Genomic DNA, 22,660 nt, shown 5'->3' on the forward strand with positions numbered 1-22,660 from the left:
ATCCTATCTGACAGGTTCAGTGCAAACTTCTCCCCCCCTCCTCACCAAAAGGGCAAATATCTATCCCAGCAGAGTGCTGCCCCCCTGACATCTCAGATGCTCTGGTAAGAGCTGCCCTCTCCAAAGCAAAAAACACAGCATCATTGGGACCACACGGTGTCCCGTGCTGCGTCCTACATGAACTCCAAGAAGAGCTAAACCCAAACATAAAACTACTGCTCAATCTCAGCCTTACTACAGGATATGTACCCAAAGAGTGGCGTACAATAACAGTGGTCCCTCTCCACAAAGGTGGTGCCTCAACGGATCCTGGAAACTAATGCCCCATAAGCCTGACTAGCTTGGTCTGCAAAGCTATGGAAAGGATCATCATGGACCTCATAAATAAAGATATTGGGGACCTACAGACACTGGATCCTACCCAGTTCAGCTTTGTTAAGGGCAGATCCTGCCTCTTAAATCTGGTTGATTTCTTTGAAACAGTCACCAAGGCCAGGGAAAGGTGGTCCACACAGCCTACCTGGACCTCACAAAAGCCTTCGATACAATACCCCACTTGGGCATTATAGATAAGCTCACCAGCTTAAATATAAACCCCTATATCACTAGATGGGTTGCAAACTAGCTCAAGGACAGAACCCACATGGTTAGAATTGCTGGAGCCATGTCAGACTCCAAACCAGTTACAAGTGGCATCCCACAAGGCTCAATCCTGGGACCTCTCTTGTTCGGTATATATTTCTCGGAGGTACAGGCCAACACGGAAGGACTGTGGCTGACCAAGTTCGCAGATGACTGCAAACTGGGTGCCATAATCGACTCTCCAGATGACACAAGCATCCTCCAAAAGGGCCTCATAGAAACAGACAACTGGTGCCAGAGCCATGGCCTCAAGCTAAATGCCATAAAGTGTATAGTCATCCCCTTTGGCAAAAACAAAGTGCCCACAAATTACCACATAGGTGGTAATCCATTAAGTACAGAAGAAGTAATTAGGGACCTGGGGACCCAAGTTGATAGCAATCTCTCATTTGACAACCACGTGGCCAAAGTGGTTAAAAAACATTTTATATAGCCCACCTAATCATGAAGGAATTCACATCTAGATCAGGGAAGGTCATCGTGCCTCTTTACTCATCCCCCATCAGGCCCATAATTGAGTACAATGCCCCTTTTGGGATGTACCTTACCAGACACCTGCAGCAACTGGAAAGACCCCAAAAGTACCTCACCAAGAGGATCAAAGGGCTCAAACAGATGCCATATGCTGCCTGGTTAAAGAAACTCCAGCTCTCCTCAGTGGCATACCGCCTGCTCAGAGGCGATCTGTGCCTGACGTATAAAGCCATGTCCAACCCAGAATTATTGGACATGCTGCACCTCAGAAAATCCAAACCCCATTGAGCTACGTGCTCAAGAGACTTGAACCTCAGCACTGAAATAAATAGGACATGCTGGAGGGACAGATTCATAACCCAGAGGCTCCCTTCACTCTGGAATAGAATCCCAGTCCAGGTTAGGCAGAGTCCCACATTGACTCTTTTCAAGAGGAATCTTGATGAGTGGATGGGAGATCGTAGGTTTACCCCGGGTATCACTTCTGTGTCACTGTTAGACAGAGGCACAGTATACTAACCTTGAAAAAGGGCATAGCAAAATAAGTTTAAAATGGGTGGTGAAAGCCAAACACACTCTGGCTAGGCTTATAAATGCCCTAGGGCAGATAGCCTAGTATGAACATATGAACCTATATTTATGTAACACAAAATCAAGGAGAAATGTGTAAAGAGTTAGGAATAGTCATCATCACTTGCACGGGGTGGGAGGAGAGGCAGGAGGGCAAGCCTGAAACCAAAGAACTGAGTGTGTGCAAGTATAACAAAAATGTACCTATTAAGTATCCAGTTTGCAAGGACAGTATCAAGATATGGCTAGGAGTCAGCAGTACTGCTTAGGTAAGTAGTGTGTGTGTGTGTGTGTGTGTGTGTGTGTGTGTGTGTGTGTGTGTGTGTGTGTGTGTGTGTGTGTGTGTGTGTGTGTCTGCATGAACACAATCAAGCACTGTGCTAGCATTGCATCCTGTCATCTCAGGCAAGTTTGAGCCATGTGTGGTAGACTAATCAGATCAGTGCCATCACCCCCAGCCATGAGAACTACCTCTGCCAGGAGTTGCACTGCAAGTTCCATACCTCTGCTAGAATTTGGGATGCTACCTGAGCACAGGTAATGTCTGCTGGGTGAGCTCTCATCACAACTACTTCCATGACCATGGCCACATGGCCCACCACTTCTGGGTGTGGGCACTACAATCACTGATGGGGCAGTGGAAGCAGTGCAACTAGGGGAGTGGGATCTTGTACAACCATGTTGGCTAATACCAGATGATGTAGCTGCACCCAGACACATGGATGCCAAATGTCCTCTAGCAGACATTCCATTACAGACACTGCCCGATACGGTCAGTCATTCATCCTGTCCAAGAAGTCACCCACTTGGTTCATGTAGTCCTGTATGTCAGAATGCACAGTGTTTAGTACTTGCACTACCTTTTTGAGGCCGTGTGTAATATACTTGTGTCTCTGTGGCAGCCCTACACATATGTCATATGGCACCTACTAACACACCAACATCAGTTAGAGGGTGGATAACAGGCCTCCTCCAAGCAACTCTATCAATCTACCTTTGTGCACCTCAACTTTGTGATGGTTGCAGGAAAAATCAGCCTATTCTGCAGCTGTAGTAACCACACTGCCCTGATCAGCTATGTCACCCTCAGCCTGTCCTATGTCTGAGATCTCTGTGTCATAGGTATGCATAGGCATACTAAATTTGTCCTAAATAGGGGCAGGAGATGCTGGTAGCACAACCTCAGTGTCAGACCGACCCTCTGTATCACCACACCATGCTTCTTGATCATCATCATCAGAGGCTACCAATGCCCTTACATCATATAGTAGGAGCTCCATAGTACCACTGGTGGGATCACTTATGATAACAAGTAAGCAACAAAAACAAAAAAAAAAGAAATAGAATAAACAATGATCAAACCTATGTTATGTGAAATGTATATGAACAATTAACAGATGGTAAAGTAATGAAATCAAATAACTTTCAGTTGTACATGCAGATACTTTTTGTGCATTAATAAGAATACAGAAGGTTTACTTACCATGGGCAGGTGATCGTGCAATAACAGACATAGATTTGCCTAGATGAAAAAGGGAGATGAAACATGGATGATGAGCATCACAAAGCAAATGACAGTAGAAACAGAAAGCAATCACCATTACAGCTGCAGAATTAGACACACTTGATAGAAGTTCTTACTGTCCACTGCAGTCCCCCCTCCACAATTACCTCTCCTTGTCCCTCTCCCTCATTGTCTCTTCTATCCCACCCATGTATCTGTCTCTCTGCCTCTCTCTCTCTCTCTATATATATATATATATATATATACATTGCATGTATCATATGTCATGTCATATATGCATATGACACATATACATGTATACGATGACAATTATTTAGTTATATAGCATACCTGGATGTTCTGCAGTAGACAAACTTGGGTTGCATTCTGTGTCAACCCCAACATCAAGGATTCTATGTAAACCATGTAATGAATTTCTGGATCTCTGACAGTAGACAGGAACTCCTCTGTTTTAATTATTGGAGGCTCGATAGGAAGACCACCTCCTGTAGCCATATGTTTACGGGTAATTACATCTTCCCAACATCTGGTCACTGTGATGATAAAGAGAAGAAAAGAGCTGCGGTCTTCAAGTGTTTAATTTCCTTAGATAACCATGCTGTCCAATGGTTTCAGTCTGGGTGGTAGACAGCCGGCTGTACTATGACAGGACAAAATCTCATGCCTGTTACCTAACACCATAGGGGCACCCCAGGGCTCCATATTAGGAACCCTTCTCTTCTCAATCTTTATTAATGATCTCCACAAAGCCATCCCGGATGCGCCCTGCAATCTATATGCGGATGACTCCACTTTGGTTTGCTCTTTCACCTCACCAACAAATCTATTTACAATAACCCAGAATACTTTCAATACAGTTGAAAACTGGCTCTCTGATCATCACTGTCAGCTAGCTATCCCTCTGACACAAGATGTAAGTGAAGTTAGCTTAAAGAAAAAGTGCAGCTGATGCTGGCTTTGAATCCAGTTGACAGATACTTTTACAGAGGGGGTGAGAATACTATTTGTCACAACATTTTGATTAGAAATGTCACAATAAATGCACTTGAGTATCATAACTATGTTTACTGCAACAGATGTATCAACACTGCTTGTTATAGCGGCCAATATAATGTGTGTAAAGTATGTTAAACATGACAATGATAATATATAATGTACTATACACATGCATATGTATGAAGTGCACAGTATTTGGTTCTAAATATTAAATTCTTACATATCGTAATTATGTGTACATCAGTATATGTTGTGAAGTATGTATGTAACATAACCCACCATGTCTTACTCAAGTTATGCAAATGCATGCATCTGATGTATTTACAAACAGAAACACTGGGTTTTACATAGAAATGCAGTCTCATGACTACCTAAAGTCACAAACATCAGGCATCTCTTAAGTATTTCTCCATTCAATCTTAAATTACTATACATCTAATTCCCATGTTAAAAAGTATATTTTCCTTTGACAACAATTAATGACCAAAGTTTAAAATGTTATCCTTTTTTTCTCTTGGGTACAATTCCCATGTGGTATTACTCTATCAGTGTGTAACTTCCAACATGCCATTATGTCACGAGTTATATCATTTTTCCTACAAACAACCAAGATTATATCCAACACTATAAAGCATAACAGTGTTTAAGGGTGGAACATGCCTCAATAGTTTGAACATCACACATGGCAGAATTTGACTGCCATTTTTAACATCTTCTGTGTTTCTTGATGCACTCTATGCCAGTGTGTCTGGCAAACCATTGCAGTTCTTCCAGTTGTGCATATGCAGCTAATAAGACTGTTTCTTTGCCCACAAGCTGTTACATAAGAGATCTGAATTAGGCACCAATTCAGACACATATTTCTATTTTAACTGCTGCAGACATGGCTGGGAAAAGTTGAAATGATGTTCCATTTAGAGCATAAAGGTGGGGTGTTAAGGAGTCCAGGATTTTTGTGACACTTTTTTTGAGCTGCTACATTTGGAAGTTACTGCAGTGGGAATATACTAGGCCTCAGTATATGGCTGGGGCTTGGAATAGCTTGGCCGAGGCTGTCTCCAGTGCAATGTCATCTCCACTACAGTGTTCTCAAGCTGGATGTAGAAGCACCTCTGAGGTCACCTACCTATCATCAATCAAGTTGCCCCCTAACTTTCTGAGTGCATCACCATCTTGTATGTCTGCATCTTCTACCTATCCTACCCTACCTACCTCACCCTGTCATTTCTAAGCACCATCATCACCATTCACATCTGTCCAAAATGAAAAAAAAAAGCTCTCCAGTTCATCTGTGTGTCATCTTGGCACTTTATTTGCCCCAATTGGCTAGACAACATTATTTTGTCATTGTCACCCATCCCTGGTATGGCATGACTCTCCAGAATCATGAAATGTGTGTCCAATACTACATTTATATTCTGAAGAAGTGGATAGCTGTAGTGCTCTTCATCCACCCTCCTACATATTCCTGTATTCTTTCTCCTCTGTCCTACCCTCTGCTTGGCACTCGATTTTCACTACTGTTTTATCAACCTCTTCTTTGCACATTTAATCTGGTCAAAAAATAAAATAACACACAACATATATAGCCAGAAATGGCCCCAACGAAAAGCCTTGACTTTTTTTCCTCATCACTTGTGCAGACATTGGCATATAGCACCAATGTTGATTGATGGCGAATGCCATTTCAATTCTTATGACAAAAGCTGAAGACATTATTTTCACTCAAATGTACTTAAATCCACTGCACTATGGGAATTCAGAGTAAAAGTCAATTAAAGGCACTGCTTGAAAACAGTTACTGTAACAGTTTTTAGGTTGCTGAATGTATTGAACTAGAGGATCACATGGCATGTTGAGATAATTCCTCTCTCTGTAGACTAATGCTTTTGGATACTGTCATGAGTTCATTTACAGCTGTATGTTAAATTATTATTTAATGACATTTTAGATGCAAATATCTGTATTTATCTCCATTTACCACATTTCATTAACATACCATTTGAATAGTGCAGCAAGAAAGCATTTGCAAAAAATATTACATCCCCAAGAGGCAGACTTGGCAATTCGCCCTTGTCCTGCTTATGTCTTAATGCTGGTTATGCTCACGTGTGCATTCTTGCTCCCTATAGTAAGCACTTCACTTTACAGAGTGAAGCAGATAAATAATAAAGAAATAATTAAGCATAACATGCAGTACAGAAACAATGCTGTTGCTATGTTTCTCTTCAACTCCTCTCTCTCTCTCTCTGTTCACCCCTTCTGCTTCAGTAACTTGTCCCTGTCCTTCAAATATGTGATTTAAACTACATGAAGTACAAGTTTCATTGTATCATGATGAGATAATTCCTAGATTTTAACGCATATTTTTTTGTATACTTTGAAGGGTTCTAATCCAGGTTACTGACTGTTTTTAGTACACTGTTTTATGTCTAGCTGTTGTCTACATGTTGTTATGCTCCACCAGAAGCTACTTGGTCCTGCCTCCCCCTCGTTTATGTATCTTCTTCCATCTGTGTCATCGGACTCCCTTCCCTGCATTTGTACAATATCCGGTACCGAGCACTAACTACAACTCAGGCTAAATGGAAGTACACAGCCTATGGCTAAACCTTGTTAGTTGTTGCCTTCAGCCACATTACTGTGGTGCCCTTCATGCTACTGTGCTTAGTTACGTATAGTCAGGCTAATCTTCTGTTGAACAAGTTGGATGTTGAATGTCATGAGGGCAATGAAGTGTAGTACATACAGTATCCTTTTCTGCAATCTGTTGTCATATTGTGAAGTGGAAGTTCCTATGTGGTGTGGTTAGATAATAGTCAGGTCTGTAGATTTTTCTTGAGATACTGTCAAAGTTCAAATTAAAATGTATGCCAAAGTGTTTTTGAATGTTTTGTATGATTCCTGCAAATGTAATTGTTGGCTACACATTTTCTTAACCAAACATTATCTTGGTACTGTAGTAATGTGCTTACTCCCTATTGTTAACATCGTCTTGTATAGATCTAGCCTGAATAATTATGATGATAAAACAAACAGTAACACAACACAAATGTGTGCAGAAATGCAACATAAACTAATTTCTTAGTTTGTCTGTATGTATATTCCTGACACCAACTGTCAATCTCTTCCCACCCCTTCTATGTAATCAAATAAATCTCCTTTATTCAAAACTGTTTCCGTAAGCCATGTTTCCACCAGTAATAAAATGATTGGTCCTCATGTGTTTCAGAATACACATGTAATGTACATATAAGAATTAAACCACTGCAACTGGCATAGCAAATGTGTAAATCATGACACTTTAAACATGATCATAACACATATTTGTCCAGTATTCCATCAAATTCAGACACGGTTGCATGTGAATGCTGCTTATTTGCACGAAAGTCAGCACAGAGCACCAGAACCTACTGATACATCCCATTGTAAGTTTAACTCCTCAAGATATGATTACATGTGTGCTAACAAGTGCAAGTGAGCTTGCCAGCACAGAGTTTCAGGGAAGGAGTAAAATCATATTTACAATGAATAATTCTTTGTTTAGTTTGTACAACTTCTGTATATCTTTACTGAATTCTGAAAACAAGGTATCTGGATGACAGAGCGATGGTGACTCAGTTAATTCAGTCTGTCAGTGTTTGTCTGTACTTCATTGGTTACACTTGCAACTGTGATACAGTGGTGTGTAAAATTTTCACACGACCATAAGCAAATTAACCTTGATATCCACATCCCACCCCCACCCCCAGTAAGGAAACCTCCATAAAAAACTTCTCCAAAGCCAACTTCATGCTACTCAAGTCAGAGGTGACAAACTTCATGACACCCATGCAGATGGGAGCTAAAAGTTTGACTGCTGAATCCTACACTAAGGCACTGTACGAGCATATCCACTCGTGCATGAATCGTGCCATCCCTAATAGAATCAAGATGCTCTCCTCCAAAAAAAAAATCCAATCTGGTGGCCCCCTGCCATAAACAAACTATACAACAGAAGAAAGAAACTGTTGCAGAAAAGAGGAAAATCCCAGGATGCAAAAATCTCCCTTACCAGCCTCAGTAAGAAGCTGAAATCCCTCAGAACATCCTCCAAAGCTAGTTACGAAAATAAAATTGCCAAAGATTCCAAAGACAACCACAAGGCATTCTATAGTTATGTCAAGAATCTAAATGACAATGCTCAGATATGCTCTGTGCTATGACAGAATGGCAATAAATATACTGATCCCAAGGATATTCCCAATATCCTGGCAGATCAATTTAGTGCCAACTTCACCCCTCTCTCCTAAAAGGCCTATCTCAATACCAAACAATTGCCAAATTCCGGTAATCACAGCCACACAGGTAGAAACCGCACTATCCAAAGCTAAGAATACAGCATCCATGGGACCAGATGACATCCCAGCTGTGTACTATATGAACTATGAAATGAACTGGCACCTCACCTAAGTGTCATGTTTAATCATAGCCTCACCTCAGGCTTCATGCCCACTGAGTGGCACACAGCTACAGTTATCCCACTCCAGAAGGGGGGATCCACCTTGGATCCCGGGAACTATGGTCCCATCAATCTGACAAGCCTGATCTGCAAGGGCATGGAACGCATTATCATGGAACTTATAAACAAAGACATTGGCAACCTTCAAACACTGGACCCACCCAGTTTGGGTTTGTGAAGGGCCGATCTTGTCTCCTGAACCTGATTGACTTCCTTGAATCAGTCTCCAGAGCTGTGGACGAGGGTAAGGTGATCTGCACAGCCTATCTGGACCTCACCAAGGCCTTCAACACCATCCCCCATTCTGGAATCACAGATAAACTTACTAAGCTGGGCATAAATCCCTACGCCACTCGATGGGTTGCCAACTGGCTTACTGACAGAACCCAGACTGTAAAAGTAGCCGACTCCAAATCCAGCTCCAGACAAGTGACAAGTGGAGAACCTCAGGGTTCAGTCCTGGGACCACTCTTCTTTGGCATCTGCTTCTCTGATATACAGGCCAACTCTATAGGACTCTGGCTAATAAAGTTCATAGATGACTGCAAACTGGGAGCCATTATTGAATCCCCAAATGATGTGGATATTCTACAAAAGGGACTTACAGAAACAGATGCTTGTTGCCAGAGCCATAGGCTCAAGCTTAATGCCAAGAAATGTATAGTTATCCCCTTTAGGAAAAAGCATGTACCCATGAATTACCACATAGGTGGCAGTACACTAAACACCGAAAGTGTGATGAGAGACTTAGGGACACATGTGGACAGTGGTCTCACCTTTGATAACCACATCGCCACAACAGTCAGAAAATCCTTCTATGTGGCACACCTCATCACTAAGGGCTTTTCATCCAGAAAAAAGGAGGTCATTGTCCCACTGTACTCATACCTCATTAGACCCATTATAGAGTACAACGCCCTGTTTGGTATGTACCTCACAAGACATCTGCAACAGCTGGAAAGGCCACAGAAATACCTCACTAAAAGAATCACAAGCCTAAAGCAGATGCCCTATGTTGACTGTGTAAAAAACTCCAGCTATACTCTGTGGCATATCGTCTACTCAGAGGCGATCTCTGCTTAACATACAAGGATATGCTCCACTTAAAGAAATCCCAATCACTCAGAGCTACACGCTCCAGGAATCTAAACCTTGTCATCACAATGAACAAAACATGCTGGAGGGATAGGTTCCTGACCCAGAGACTCCCCATACTCTGGAATAGACTGCCCATACATGTCAAGCAGAGCGCCTCCTTGACCCTCTTCAAAAGGAATCTTGACAATTGTATGGGAGATAGGAAATTCACCCCAGGGATCACATCAGTCGCCCTGCTAGACAGGGGTCCAGGGAAGTAAATATTGTGAGAAGAAATATCCAGGTAATTGTTATGGCTAGGCTTGTAGAGGACCTAGGGCCAATAGCCTAGTACCAACCTATGAACTTATGAACCTATGAACATAATCCATCACTGTTATTCTGAAGCAAGCTGTCATATGGAGGAAGTGTCTGTTTGCATTGTCAATGTACACTTAGCAAGCATAAAACAAGACAAGTGACAGTGACAGCATAAATGTTTATTGTTTCCATGCAATCATCCCAGAATGAAGTGGTAAGAATGTTTGATTGATAATCCACTGTTTTACAATTGTGATTCTCACTGACATCTCATACTGTGAAACAGGTGCGATTGTCATTAACATCCCATACTGTGAAGCAGGTGCATAGTATATCCCATACAATAATAGAGCTTAGAAGAGAAGTATGTCATTACATGGGACAAGGACAGTGATGTTACATTGGTCTGTTCACCCACACTTGTATTTGCCCCCATGATGCACAGTAACAGGTGTTCCAGTGAAGTTTTACAAAGTACAAATATGCATTTTCACATCATTAAAGGCAGATTCCTCCTATGGTACTTCCAGCTAATACTGTGTTTTTTAAACTGTATAATTAGATAGGTAGGAGGCACTTCTTGTGTAAACTTTCACTTAAGAGATATATTATTACCAGCAGAGGACTACCTTATAAATCTGTATTAATCCCATGTAATACCCAGTTTTGCAAACACAAAAATGAACTACATCACAGCAGTCACATGAATTATCGTGTGGTACTGGCTGTTAATACTGTGCTGTCTTGACTGTGTACGTACAGAGGGAGGAGGTGTGAGTCCAGCAATAACTCAGTACTTTGCATGTGTATTTGTCATGCTATGTAGAGAATACTTCCAATGCATATTGTGTGTGCAGCTGTGTATTGTTACTGTGCACTTCAAACACCTTCATACCTTTTTAGAACAACATCAATGTATGAAACAATGGTGACGTCATCCATTCAAATGTGCACTTCCACAGTTGTAAAACAACATATCATGTGGCATGTTTGATTCAGGAAGTGCTCTGTACTTTGTAATCTGAAGTAGTCTGCTCAAATCCACATTTCTGCATTTTTTGTTTTATATTTAGGTTCATAAGTAGGTACTAGGCTATCTGCCCGAGGGCTTTTATAAGCCTAGCCAGAGTGTGTTGGCTTTTACCGCCCCATTTATTAATTAACTGAGCCTCTGTCAAGCAGAGCCAATGAAGTGATCCCAGGGGTGTATTTTCTGTTACCCATCCACTCGTCAAGGCTTCTCTTGAAGAGTGTTAGTGAGCGGATCTGCCTAATATAGTTAGGAATTTTATTCAAAAGCATGGGGAGTCTCTGTGATAGGAATCTATCCCTCCAGCATGTTCTATTTATTGCTGTGGTGAGGTTTAGCTCACTAGAGCGCATGGTTCGCAGAGACCTGGATTTCTTTAGGTGGAGCATGTCCATCAATTCTGAGTTGGACATGGTTTTGTAAGTCAGGCAGAAATCACCTCTGAGTAAGAGCTATGCCATTGAGTACAACTGGAGTTTTTTCAGTCGGGCTGCATAGGACATATGTTTGAGGCCAGTAATCCTCTTGGTGAGGTGCTTTTGTGGTCTTTCCAGCTGTTGGAAGTGTCTTGTGAGGTACATCCCAAATGTGGCATTGTACTCTATGATGGGTCGGATAAGTGATGAGTAGAGGGGCACTATAACCTCTTTATTTCTAGATGTGAACCCCTTAGTAATTAGATGGGCCACATAGAAGGATTTCCTAACTACTTTGGCAATATGATTGTCAAAGGAGAGATTACTCTCTACTTTGGTCCCCAGATCTTTTATTACCTCTTCTGTATTAAGGGGGCTGCTGTCTATGTGGTAATTCATGGGTGTTTTGTTTTTCCCAAACGGGATGACTATGCATTTTTTGGCATTTAGCTTGAGGCCATGACTTTGACACCAGGTGTCTGTCTCAGTAAGGCCTTTTTGAAGGATGTCCATGTCAGCCAGAGAGTCAATTATGGCTCCCAGTTTGCAGTCATTGGCAAAGTTGGTTATCCATAGTCCTCCTGTGTTTGCCTGTACTTCTGAGGAATATATGCCGAACAGTAGGGGTCCCAGAACGGATCCTTGCAGGACACCACTTGTTACTGGTTTAGAGTCGGACCTGTAGCCCACTATTTTTACCGTGTGAGTTCTGTCTGTAAGCCAGTTGGCAACCCATTTTGTGACATAGGGATTTATGTTCAGGCTGGTGAGTTTTTCTATAATACACAAGTAAGGAATGGTGTTGAACACCTTGGCAAGATCAAGGTAGGCTGTGTGACCCACCTTTCCCTCGTCTATGGCCTTGGTGACTGTCTCAAAGAAGTCAACCAGGTTTAGTAGGCATGATCTGCCCTTAACAAAGCCAAACTGGGTTGGTTCAAGTGTTTGGAGGTTCCCAATGTCTTTGTTAATGAGTTCCATGATGATGCACTCCATAGCCTTGCAGACCAGACTAGTCAGGCTTATGGGGTGATAGTTACCAGGGTCAGTTGTGGCCCCTCCTTTGTGGAACGGAATAACCGTTGCTGTGCACCATTCTATGGGCACATAGCCTGTGGAGAGGCTGAGGTTGAACAGCGTGTTTAGGTGGGGGGTTAGTTTGTTCTGTGGTCTGTGCAAGACGCAGCCTGGGACACAATCTGGCCCCATTGATGCTGTGTTTTTGGCTTTTGAAAGGGCTGTTTTCACCTGTGCTTCTGTGATTTCCAGGACACTACACTTTTCCAATATCGTTGTGGGCCCTTTTGAAGGTGAGAGGGAGGTGAAGTTTGCACTGAATCTATCTGCCAGGATGTTGACAGTATCAGTAGGTTCAGTATATTTTGTGCTATTTTCACTAGCTCAGAGCATATCTGTGAGTTGCCACTTAGATTCTTGACATAGCTAAAGAAGGCTTTGTGGTTATCTTTCGAATCCTTGGCTATTTTTCTTTCAAAGTTAGCCTTGGATGATTTTATGAGGGACCTTAGTTTCTTACTGATACTGATCAGGGATGTATTTCCTTCTTGGGATTTGCTTTTTTTCTGAACTAGTTTCCTCCTTTTGTTGTATAACCTATGGTAGGGGTCCACCAGACTGGTTTCCTTCTCTAAGGGGAGTGAGTCTTGGTTTTGCTAGGGATGGCACAATCTATGCATCCTTGTAGGTGCTCATAGAGTGCAACTGTAAAGGATTCTGCACCTTGGGCAGTGTTATCCTTTAGCGTGGGGGCTGTGAAACTTACCACCTCTGCCTTAAGTAAGGTGAAGTTTGCTTTAGAAAAGTTTTTCACTGTGGTTTCCTTGGTTGGGGGTGGTGGTGGGGTGTGGATATGCAGGGTGATTAGTTTATGGTCTGATCTAACCAATGACGAGTTGACCTCCGGTATGGAACATCTGTTGCCCATGTTGGTGATGACCAGGTCCAATATGTTGTGGCCTCTGGTAGGGGAGTTTACTAGCTAATCCAGGGCATTTGAGTTGATAAATTCCAGGAAGCGCTGAGCCTGGGAGTTTGTAGTTTTCCCAGTTAATGGTAGGGTAACTGAAATCACCCAATATCAGGGTGTTCGGTAGGACCTTCATGTTTTCCAGTGTCTCCAGAAAGGCAGAGTGGTGGTCCTGGGTCATGGAGGGTAATCCGTAACAGGCCACAATTTGCATTGCAGATTTGCCCGATGTTAGTTGCACATGGATGATCTCAGAGGTATCAGGCTGCACCACTAACTTGGAGGTGTGGGTATCCTTGATGCATATGGATGCACCCCCTCCTTTTGTGTTTCGGTCCGTAGTCTGTGGCCAAAATGTGTGGTATGAGTTGTAGCCCAGTAGTGCTGGAGTGTTCTCTGGAGCCTTGAACCAGGTTTCAGTTACTGCACATATGTCAACGTTCTCCATACTTAGGAGTGCTTAGAGCACATGCATTTTGAGATTTAAACTCCTGGCGTTGAGTAGCATAACCCTCATTATTTTACTTGTGCTGTTTACGGAGGTGGGTTTGTATTTTGAGCCTTGCCTAAAAAAGGCACTATGGGGGCAGCAAGAACCTTGGCCAGTATTCAAAAGCCAAAGGGTGACAGGTGCAAGCCGTCTCTTGCGAAGCAATGCGGCTTGTCAGGCATGTCATCCCAGACTGACAGACACTGGATCCCCTTTGAATGACACCAGAAGCTTAGCCAATTGTTGAAATTGATCATTTTTTCTTTATACTGAGATATCATTCTTGGTGATGGCAGGATGCTACTCAAGGTCAGCGTCATACCCGCCTGGGCTACATGATCAGAGAGATCTTCCATGTCTCTTTTCATGTAGTCCAGGGAGGTATGTCTCAGGTCATTCACACCAACATGAACAATGACAGAGTCATATTTGTACTTGTTCTGGAGTGACCTGAGTGCTTGTGTTATGTGGCGGATTCTGGCTACCGACAGGCAGCTAACAGTAACCTTCTCCTTGTCCAGCCTAGTGAGTGGGGTGTTAGTGTGCCTGACTATTGAGTCACCTATTACTAGTGTGTTAGGTATGTTATTTTGCCTTAAGGGTTGTGATTGTGCGGCACATTGATTTTGTGTTTTATGTGTTGTCTGGTTTGTGATGGGAGGTGCAGGTTTTGTGGGTGTCTGCTTTGGAGCACTCTGATACTTTTGCAGGTTTTTATTTAGAGCCTCCGAGTATGATTTCATATATTTATGTGTATTTTTTGCCATTGCTGGTTTAGTAGGTCTATGTGAGGCTGGAGGTGTGGTGCAAGTGTTAACTTTTGCCTCATGACTGTCTGCTCCAGTCTTGGGTGGAGAAACCTTAGCCTACAGTTTGGCTGTATAATTGCATCTCTTGCATATGTTAGTGTTTTGTGATAGGAGGAGAGGGCTGTCTGTGTACATGAGCCAGTTGTAACATTGCCTCAGGATACCTAGATTCACCAGCTGGACTGGAAAGTACACCTGAAGTTGCCCTTTGGTCATGCCTGAATAGTAGGGTGAGCTGCTTAGTCGCTTGGTTGGTGAGGGGTGGATAAAAAGCCTTGGCCTGCTGGGCAGTCAAGTGTTGGGGTATATTAGTGCTTGCTATTAGGTCTGAACAAGTGCTGGACTGTAGGATGCTTTTTGAGTGCTTAGGTTGAGAGTTAGACTAGTTTCAAGTGAAAAACTGAAGAGGGGACTTAGTGGAGCCGGGAATAATTTAACCCTAGCTAACCGGTGCTGCCTGGCACACAAAACCATGCAAACACGATTTTTAAACTACTAACTTCTGGGCTGGAACCACTCATCCAGGGGCAGATGGCTGCTCAAAGTTCCCCTCTCTCACAGGTGAACAGAGAAACTTCCCTCTATCCAAGTAAGGTATGGGCAACTCAGACTTGTAGCACTGCCCTGAATTCAGCACTAGCCTGAAAACTGGACTATACTAGCTTAGAAAGGCGGGAAACAAGAATTTTTTTTTTGTTTTTTTTTTTGAAAATATAAGGCAAAAACAGTAAAAAGTACACTTAAAACAACTTTAAACAACTGCAGGCAATCAGAAAAGGCTATCGCACTTTAGTGTGTAGCCTACAACAGTTAAACAATTTATTTAAACAAAAAAAATACTTTTTAAAAGTGCAGGCAGTCAAATAAGTACAATATGTGAAAAAGCAAGCTTTTAATTCACAATAAGTGCTGGAAAATCAGCGTTTAGGTGGAAAGCAGTTAAGTACAGCAAGAAAATACAGAAAACTGATACTCAATCACTCCAAAGTCTCTCTTTTAAGCTAGAAGGCTTGTATCACATTTAAGACTTTCAAGTGCTTTCCAATAGGTTAGTTACAGGAAAGATGGGAAACAAGTGCAGATGTGGTCTTTTAAACCAGAAAGTTGAAAGAGATGGACAACTTCCCAAATGATCAATAAACTAGAATTCCTGGGCCAAGAACCACTCCTCTTGTGGTAGACAGGCTACCTAGTACTTACCACTCCCACTGATAAGCTAGAAGGCTGCACTCCAACACAAAGGCTTGGGGGTTCAGAAGCTTACAAACAGTCCTGGATACAGCAAATCTGTACCTGGACTAGACTAGTTATAGGAAAGGTGGGGATCAAGCGCAAACACGGGCTTTAAAACCAGAAAGTTGAGAGAGATGGAAAAAATTGCCCAAACGGACAATAAACTACAATTTCTGGGCCAGAACCACTCCTCTTGTGGTAGATAGGCTACCTAGTGCTTACCACTCCCACTGATAAGCTAGAAGGCTTCCCTCCAACACAAAAAGGCTTGCAGGGCTCAGAAGTTTGCCAACAGCCCTGGATACAGCAACTCTGTATCTGGACTAGGCTAGTAACAGGAAAGGTGGGAAACAAGCGCAATGGCTTTTAAACCAGAAAGTTGAAAGAGATGGGAAAAAACTGCCCAAACGGCCAGTAGCTACAATTTCTGGGCCAGGAACCACTCCTCTCCAGGGATGAGTCTGAAATTGGTCAATAATGATCAGTGTACTACCATAGTAAATAAATATAAATAAATAAATAATAAATAAATAAATCCAGCCATTACTTCTTGCACTCACTTGTGTTAGTATGTCTGTGAATATGCAGGTAGGTAATAATGTTACTCAGCTATCTGCTGTGTACAAGTGTGGCTGGGGAATACATTTAAAACAATTTAAGCTCATTTTTCACACAGAAATACTTTATTGGATAATGATGATGCCATGTGATGACAGTTGGCTTTCCCATGAGAACTACTAAGGATTTTTCCTGTGGTGAGGATATCAGGCAATGCACTGTATACTGTTACTTTAGTATGGCATGTGTTTGAATCATGATTATCCATCCTATGTCACAGTGATGATTGCATTACACATCATGTGTGTTTGGGAATAGCTAGCAGCAGGCAATGTTGTGTGACAAAAACACATATAGCAATAGTTTTTTAAAGAAATTACAGGTACACATATCGCTTACAGCAATAACATAATGTCACAGCTTCAGAGACTCAAATATCTTACAATTATAGCATGACTTTCACTGTGGCATGTTCATGCATCCCAATATCATGTAGCATCTATCATCACATAGACAGGTGTTCAAAAGATATTTTATTTTGTATTTATTTTATGACATTTGCTTACCAGGAAGGTCTGCTGGGCTGACAAGAGCCCATTTTCAGTGGAGGCCCAAGGAGAAAAGCTCCAATAGATTAATACAATAAGGAAAACTGCATTACAATCCAGAGGTGGCTATCGCAAGGTAGTTACAATACTTACAAGAGTTACTAAGTTACTACAAAACGAACGATGGCAGTGAAGTAGTACAACTTACATAGGAAAACTGCATTACAGTACAGAGGTAGCTACCACAAGGTAGTAACAATATTTACAAGAGTTTCTAATATACAAATGATAGCAGTGAAGTGGTACAATTTACAGCTACAAAATGCAGTAACAATAAAGCCAAATGACAAAAAGGTGATTTTAGATGCAGCAAAAATCATAAGTTTATTAAGAAGAGAGCAATACAAGGGCTGATAATAAGGGAGAGAGGGTTAGGTAACAGTATTAGACAAGGTACAATAGTTGCAAATCCAGTTGGAAAGAAGATGATTTTGGAGGGCAGTTTTGAATTTGAAGAGGTGTTGTTCAGAATGTACAGAGGAGGGGAGATCGTTCCAGTGTTTGGCCATAGTCCAGGAGTATTGAAGTTTACCAACTGGAAGGTTCGGCTTATGGACTTGTAGTAAGATTTGATTTTCTGAGCATAATGACCTAGTAGGGGAGTAAGGGGTAAATAAGGAGATGAGTGCAGGGCAGTTTTGTGGTTTGTAAATTAGTCTATTAGAGGTAGTTAGTTGAAGGTGTAGCAGGAAATGTGGGAATTCGAGCCAGTGAAGATGTCTTAAGGCTATACAATGATGGGTGGAATAACGGCAGTTGGAAGCAAATTTGGCAATTTTGTTGTAACAGGATTCTAATTTCAGTTTTAGAGAGAACTGGAGGTTAGTTAGTAGAGGGGCACCGTAGGTTCGAGAAGGAAACAGGTAATAGAGGGCTAGGGCTTGTTTAGTTGTAGGGGAGAGGAATTTATGGTACCTGTAGAGGAGGCCAAGATTTTTGTGGGTTTTAGAGGTGTTGGATTGGATATGTAGATCAAATTTTAGATTGTTGTCTATTATAACCCCCAAGAGTTTAGTATTAGCTACGAGTTCGATCTTTATGGAATTCAGTGAGAGAATGTTAAAGTCTTGGAAATTGATAGAAGTATTCTTTTTAGGGGTGAACAACATAAGTTTTTTTTTTGGGGGGAGGGTTTAAGGACAGGTGATTTTGGTGGAGCCAAGATTCAACAGTAGAGAAAGCTGTTTGGCTCATTTGTTGCAGGATGATAGGGTTGGGTGCAGAACACACTGTAGTCGAGTCATCAGCATATTGGACTAGGGAGGAGTGAGGTAAAGCTTGGTGTAAGTTGTTAATGAAAATATTAAATAGGAGGGGGCCAAGAATTGAGCCTTGAGGGATGCCGGTAGGGTTGTGGAGGTATGGAGAGATTGAGTGCTGCCATTTCACGGCATGTTGTCTGTTAGAGAGAGAACTTCCAAACCAGGCATGGGAAGAAGACAGCTCAATGGAAGAGAGCTGAGAGAGAAGGATGGAATGGGATATAGTATCAAAAGCCTTTGATAGATCTAGAAAAAGGGTAGATGCTATATGGCCAGAGTCACAGATTTTGTTAATGATATCTAAGAAGGATAAGAGAGCAGTAGAGGTATGGTGGCCAAGACGGAATCCATGTTGTGTTGGGGAGAGGATGTTGTTGTTTAACAGATAAACTAGTTGTTTTTGGACACATTTTTCGAGAATTTTGGATATGGGGGAAAGAAGAGCAATAGGTCAGAAGTTAGAGATGTCAGAGGATGAGCCCCCTTTGTGGAGGGGTAGGATAATGGCTTTTTTCCATAAAGAGGGAACATAAGATTCTTGGATCGACCTCTTGATTAGAATGCACTGTAAGCATTGTGTATCTTAATCTAGCTATGCATGAATGACATCCACAAGTGTTATGATGCATTTGATGGCAGTAGGATAAACCTCCTCCAGTCCTTTTATGTCATACAAATTGCAACACAATCATATGATGTAATGACTTCACATAGGTGGAGCCTCAAAACTTCATTAAGACATCCACTGTGAGTATGCGATGTGTACACATACCAGTAGCTGTTTGGACTTGCATAGCTTGCTGTTCAGTTCCAGCAAAGGGCAGCATTCTATGAATGTATTAACATTACACAAACATGACTGCATTTAGTCATTAATCCCAATTTTTAATTTGGAGACAGTCATTTTGTAATAATTTATTTGTTTATTTATTTAGTTATTCACTGACATTTATTTACTGGGAAAGTCCAACTAGGTCACAAGAGCCCATTTTCAGTGGAGGCTGGAGAGAAAATCTCCATTTAATGGAGAAAATATTTTTTTCAAAGACATTGCATAAAAACAGTTGAAAATTATTAATTTCAAAAATAATCAACAATATTGTAAGGTGTAGAGATAAACAAAAAATATGTTACAAAGAAAGCAATAAGAAAAAAGCAAAGTAAAACACTATATACAATTCTGGAGAGCATCTTCTCAGCAGTTCACAGTAGAAATACGTAAAATTCTGTGTTTGGTTTAATTGCAAATATAACAGGGAAGAGAGATCAGGATAGATTAGTATAAATGGGGAGAAGATGATAGGAAAAGGTTACGTAAAGTGGTAGTGAGGGTAGGCTAGCCAGGTGAAAATGAGGAAGGGGTGATGCACAGAGAATCTGTACAGAGTGCGGTAGAGAAAAGTCCACAAGATTGGTGCTCAACCAGAGGTATAGCATAAACAAAGCCATGAGGTTGATAGGTAGGCCTTCAGAAGATGCTGGAATGAGGGATGGGTAAGTTACAGTTCTAATAGCTTTGGAATAGAATTCCATTTTTTAGGCAACAGAGTAGCAGTAAAGGTTATTTCCAATTACTTTTTGGGGTTTATATATTCAGTGAGAACTTGTTTATAATTAGAATGAAGGGGTCAATTTGGGTGATAAGAAGGGAGAATAGAGCTTAGTGCAGGACAGGCATGGGGTTTATAAATGATGCTGTGGGCAGTAGCTGGTTGTACAAAGTCTATATAGTGGGAGTAGTTTGAGCCATTTCAAACTTTTAAGGGCCTTGCAGTGATGTGTATTGTATTTTTTGGCAGTAAATTTAGCAACTTTGTTGTACATATTTCAAGTTTAGTTTTAACAGATATTTGCATGTTGGTAATTATAGGGGAACCATATATGAGTGAATGAAGAAGGTAGGTGGTTGCTAGGGTGGTTTTAGCAGAGTTAGTAAGCAATGTTTTATGTCTATAAAGCATGTCGAGTGTTTGGTGAGTTTTTTTATATTATTCTGAATGTGGAGTTCAAATGTGAGGTTGCCATTAATTGTCACAGCATGTAGTTTTGTACAGGATACCCATTCTATTTCTCTATTGTTAAGTGAGAAGATTTTGAAGCTAGATTTGTCCACCAGATGTGATTTGGGGAGGAATAGGTATAGTTTTGTTTTTGGGGGGTTAAGTAATAATTGGACATTGAGAAGCCAGCTTTCAACACAGATGAAGGCTTCTTGTATGGTTTCAAAAAAATGCACCAGAGTGTTAGATAAGTGTGTCAGTATCAAATCATCAGCATACTGTACAAGTGATGCTTGCCTAGAAAAGATATAGAGGTCATTAATGGAAATATTAAAGAGAAGTGGTCCATGAATTGAGCCTTGGGGTACACCAGTGGTAATGGGGAGGTAAGGAGAGAATGTATGTTTCCTTCTAACAGTTTGCTTTCTATCATAGAGGTAGCTTTTAAACCACTGATGTGAAGGAGCACAGAGGTCAAGATGGAACAGTTGTTGAAGGGGTTTGCTATGTGAGACAGTGTCAAAAAGCTTTGGACAGATCCAGAAATATGGAAGAGATAACTTTGCCAGAGTCCCTGTTCTTGTTTGTGTTACCTTAAAAGAATAATAGTGTAGTAGTTATTCTATAGCCAGGGTGAAATCCATGCTGACTACATTGTAAGAGCTGTTCTGAGAGGAGATGGTGGAGAAGTTGACCATGGATACATTTTCTAGGATTTTCGAGAGAGGGAAGAGAGAACTGCAGTGGGACACATTTTAGAAAATTCTTAGAGTTTCCTTCCTTGTGCAATGGGATGACATATGACCTTTTCCAAATAGTTGGCACATATGATTCCTGTATGTATCTATTGATTAAGATAGCTACTTGGTAAGATATGGCTTCTGCTGCCAGCATGAGGCATCCAGGTGGGAGGCTGTCAGCACCTGTGGAGCAAGGTTTAAGTTTAAGTAGAAGGTTTTTATAGCAGACATTGTTACAGGTTTTAATTGAAACTTGTTAGTATTTGTGGCTAAGGATTGCTTGGATTCATGTTTTTCAAAGTTTAGTGTGGTAGTGGAGGGGCAGTTGGTAATATGTTCTAGGTTTGCATAGGAGGGTGATGTGCTGTTGATGAGGGGAGTAATGCTCTCTATAAAGTATTTATAAATGTGTAGTCGCTATTTCAAGGGGGTGCAGGTTTGAGAGGGGTACAGATCTTTTTATGAGCCAGCAGTATGTGAATAGTGGACCAGAATTTTTTTGGATCAGTTTTATGATTAAGTTGTAGTTGGTCATAGTATTGTTTCTTAATTTGTATATTTGTTTTTTGGCTTGATTACAGAGTTGCCTGTAATATCCTACCAGTGAAAAAGCTGTTCTTTGAATGTCAAATTGTGAGAAGTCCTGAAGCACATGAATTCAGTAATGACTCATATAGCGTATTTACACAGAGAGAGTGTGTTTCAATTCTAGGACAATGTCTCTGTACAAAACAAAAGGATCAGTTTCCTTGACCAATAAACATTTATATTGCAGTGTTCACAATTGTGTGAACATTAACAGTTACCGCCTTGTCATCATTTTGACAAAATCATATTGTACAAATTATCCTCATATTTCCTTTATCACCCCATACCTTAATTTCATTAATTTGTAACAACATCCATTGCTATGCCATGTGGCAAAAACAGTTAGTACACAGCTCTGTAGAGTGTGTAGTATGGCAGGCAGGGGTTTGAATCTGGTAACATCTGTCTGTCAGACAGGAGTGGCTTAGTCAAATGAAGTATTAATGACACAGTCAGAGCACAACAATTGTAAGGTGTCACCTTCCAGGTAGTGGATCTACACTCATTACAACTGGGAAGTGCTGTAAGCCCTTCAAGTATGTTCCTCGTGACATAGACAGTATGCCTATTTCTGTGGTGTCACAGGTTGATACGCATATTTCTGATATCTGTCCTGGCATGTGTTCAAATCTGGCAGGATGCAAATGTAGAGTATGTCACTGAGTTCACAAGCATTACTTAATTTCCATATAAGTTTGCACAGTAATACATGTCTTACTCCAAACTTTTATGTATTACTGTAATTGTTTTCTCTACACTGTACAGCTTTATAGGTCATAATGACTTACATAATATTTCTTATCATATGGCATGAGGCCAGATCATCATAAAGT

The sequence above is a fragment of the Protopterus annectens genome, chromosome 1.part0 (assembly GCF_019279795.1).
Source record: "Protopterus annectens isolate FY-2018-M chromosome 1.part0, PAN1.0, whole genome shotgun sequence".
In the NCBI taxonomy this organism is placed as follows: domain Eukaryota; kingdom Metazoa; phylum Chordata; order Ceratodontiformes; family Protopteridae; genus Protopterus; species Protopterus annectens.